Consider the following 3,523-nt stretch of genomic DNA (forward strand, 5'->3'; position numbering starts at 1 on the left):
ATTGAACCTGAGTGGACATGGAAGTCGTTAGACTAAAGGACGAGTCTTTCCGGGATATGTTATCCCAGAGGACTCCGGAGGCAGTGGCAAGGTACCGACGGGCCCGAAGAGCTGCAGCCTCTGCCGTGACAGATGCAAAGCAGCGGGTGTGGGAGAAGTTTGGACAAGACATGTAGAAGGACTTTCGGTTGGCACCAAGGTGCTTCTGAAAAACCGTTTGCCACCTCAGGGGGGGGAGCGGGGAATCATCCAAGCTGTATAAAGTAAGGATGGGACGTTGTTGACCTCAACTGGGGAGGTAATATAGCGGTGGAAGGAGCACTTTGAGGAACCCCTAAATCCAGTTGACACGTTCTCTATGGGGGAAGCAGAGCTTGAGGATGATGGGGGATTGTTGTCAATTACCCTAGTGGAAGCTGCTGAGGTAGTCAAACAACTCCACAGCGGCAAAGCCCCAGGGATTGATGAGATCCGTCCAGAAATGCTGAAAGCGCAGGGTGTGGAGGGGCTGTTTTGGTTGACTTGCCTCTTTAACATTGCGTGGAAGTCTGGAGCAGTGCCTAGGGATTGGCAGACTGGGCTGGTGGTTCCCCTCTTCAAAAAGGGGGACCAGAGGGTGTGTGACAATTACAGGGGTATCACACTTCTTAGCCAATAGTCCTAACCTCGGATTGAAGAGGAACAATGCGGATTACGTCCTGGTCGTGGAACAACGGATTCGATCTTTACTCTCGCAAGGATCTTGGAGGGAGCCTAGGGGTATGCCCAACCAGTCTACATGTGTTTTGCGGATTTGGGGAAGGCGTCTAACCGGGTCCCCTGGGAGAAATTGTGGGAGGTGCTGCGGGAGTATGGGGTGAGGGGGTCCCTTCTCAGGGCCATCCAATCTCTGAATGACCAAAGCGAGAGCTGTGTCCAGGTTCTCGGCAGTAAGTATGACTCGTTCCAGGTGAGGGTTGGCCTCTGCCCGGGCTGCACTTTGTCACCAATCTTGTTTATAATATATATGGACAGGATATCGAGGCGTAGTTGGGGCGGGGAGGGGTTGCAGTTTGGTGGGCTTGGGATGTCATCGCTGCGTTTTGCAGATGATATGGCACTTCTAAATCTGAGGCCATGGTTCTCAGCAGGAAACCGATGGAGTTCTTTCTTCAGGTAGGAAATGAGACCTTACCTCAAGTGAACGAGTTTAAATACCTTGGGGTCTTGTTCGCGAGTGAGGGGACCATGGAGCGTCAGAGTGGTTGAGGAATCGGAGCAGGCGGTGCTGTATTACATTCCGTTTATCGCATCGTTGTGACGAAAAGGGAGCTGAGCCAGAAGGCAAAGCTTTTGATCTACCGGCCAATTTTCGTTCCTACCCTCACCGATGGTCGTGAAGGCTGAGTCATGACCGATAGAAAAAGATCCAGGGTACAAGCGGCCGAAATGGGTTTCCTCAGGAGGGTGGCTGGCGTCTCCCTTAAAGATAGGGTAAGAAACTCGGTCATCCAAGAGGAGCTCGGAGTGGAGCCGCTGCTCCTTTGCGTCGAAAGGAGCCAGTTGAGGTAGTTTGGGCATCTTGTAAGGATGCATCCTGGGCGCCTCCCTAAGGAGGTGGTCCAGGCACGTCCAGCTGGGAGGAGGCCCCGGGGAAGACCCAGGACAAGGTGGAGGGATTATATCTCCAACCTGGCCTCGGGATCCCCCAGTCGGAGCTTGTTGAAGTGGCATGGCAAAGGAAAGTTTGGGGTCCTCTACTGGAGCTGCTGCCCCCGCAACCCGATAAGCGGTCGAAGATGGATGGTCCTATTTATTTTAAAATTTACATTAATGCAATCAGAAGCATGCAAAACACCTTAAATCTGCTGTAAAACTTTATCTTGCAATAGCGGAGTCATATTAAAGCAGATTCATGTCCAGATTAGGCCAGGAATACCATCCTGCTCCATGGCTTTCCGCTACTGTTATGTATGGTACCCTACATAACCCATGAGTTACAAAAGGCGCTGTTGTACTGGTTCCCTGAATGTTATGTACATGTACTCTTTGTTTGCTACATCATCCTCACCCTCCAGGTTTCTCAGTCCTATTGTGTACTGGCTACAAGACATTCAGACAGCATGTGAAAAAGTTTCTGCTGAGTTTCTGTGCTGAGTGTCAGGATCAAAACTGCATAGTTAGTGTCATCTAAAGCCCAGTTCAGACCAAAGATTCACAAAGAGAAGTAACTATTTTAGAGCGTTGCAGGGAATGTTGCATTGGTCTGACTTGGGCCGTCTCAGGTCGACTAACTCATGGTGTTGCTGTGACTTGTGAAGTCGCCAGTGGCTGGTTTTAAGAGACGTCACCTGTTTCAACAGCCAGTAGCAAAGTCAGTTTGTAAAGTCAGCTAATAACTATAGAAATAAAATGATAATCCATAATCCATTATATGTCTTTGTTACAAACTGTCAACTGGTCGAAATTGCAGATTTTTAGACGGGGGCGAGCGAGAAAGAGACTAAAGAGAGGGAGCTGAGTTAGAACAAAGCAGTAAATCAAAGAAATAACATTTTTCACTTCTAGAAATTTAACTCTAGCAAGTATCTCACTATCACTAATGACATCTTTGTTCATATTTTAAAATCCTACAAATTTTGCTTACTACAAAATAGCTGACCGTCTGAAGTTAGAACTTACTATAAAGTATGTGAAGACAAATACAGCTGAAGAGAGTTGTTGCTATGAAAATGACACACACACACACACACCTGATCTTGATCCCATGACAATCTCATTTAGCAACTATATAATAAGGTGTTTTAAAAGACGTCTGACTAAGTGTGTGTAATTGCCACATATGACCTTTGCCAAGGTGAGTAAACATTGTTTATGTGTTATTATCTGTGTATTAAAAGACATTTTGATTTGTGTTGTTTTAACTTTTGTGTGCATGGCTTAGTTTGTACATTAGATCTTAAGAAAGACATTCTCTACTCTAGAATTAAACAATATTTGAAAACAAATGTTTTAATATCTCTTAATACCATGGTTTGAATCTTGTTCTTTTGATGGCTTTGAAATGCCATTTTTTTGTGCTTAAAATATTATTTGTATCTGTTTTGGTGCTTTTTTTACAGCCGATATTGTTACTATTAGTAATTCTTTACACTTTTTTCCTGCTGAATGATTTACTACCAAGAAACATATGGTCACATCTCTGATAAAACCAAAGATTTAAACATAAGAGTTATTATCAATTTAGAAGTGGTTTTGTTAAGGACAGACCTAGTCATGACCTAGTCATCAGGTTTATTTTTTTATGGTGTTTTGTGTGTAAATGTCAGTAATAAAATTAACTACATATCAAAATAAAAGCAACTAAAATGGTGTATTGCAGCTCTAGACTTCAGCAACTGTTAGGTGTTGAATCACCTTATTTTCTGTTGACGAGATGAACGTGACATCTGCCAACGCAACAGCAGTTTTACAGTATCGAGACTCCTTCTCTAAAGCCATGACCAAGAATGTGATTGTCGTGGCTCTCGGGATCTTCATCAAC

At 44.8% G+C, this 3,523-nt stretch overlaps 1 pseudogene; it reads left to right on the forward strand.

Moving 5' to 3' along the window:
- The first annotated feature begins 3,415 nt into the window (after positions 1 to 3,415).
- Positions 3,416 to 3,523, forward strand: part of LOC117943378 — an 820-nt pseudogene continuing 712 nt past the window's right edge.

Source organism: Etheostoma cragini, chromosome 4 (assembly GCF_013103735.1).
Source record: "Etheostoma cragini isolate CJK2018 chromosome 4, CSU_Ecrag_1.0, whole genome shotgun sequence".
Taxonomy (NCBI): domain Eukaryota; kingdom Metazoa; phylum Chordata; class Actinopteri; order Perciformes; family Percidae; genus Etheostoma; species Etheostoma cragini.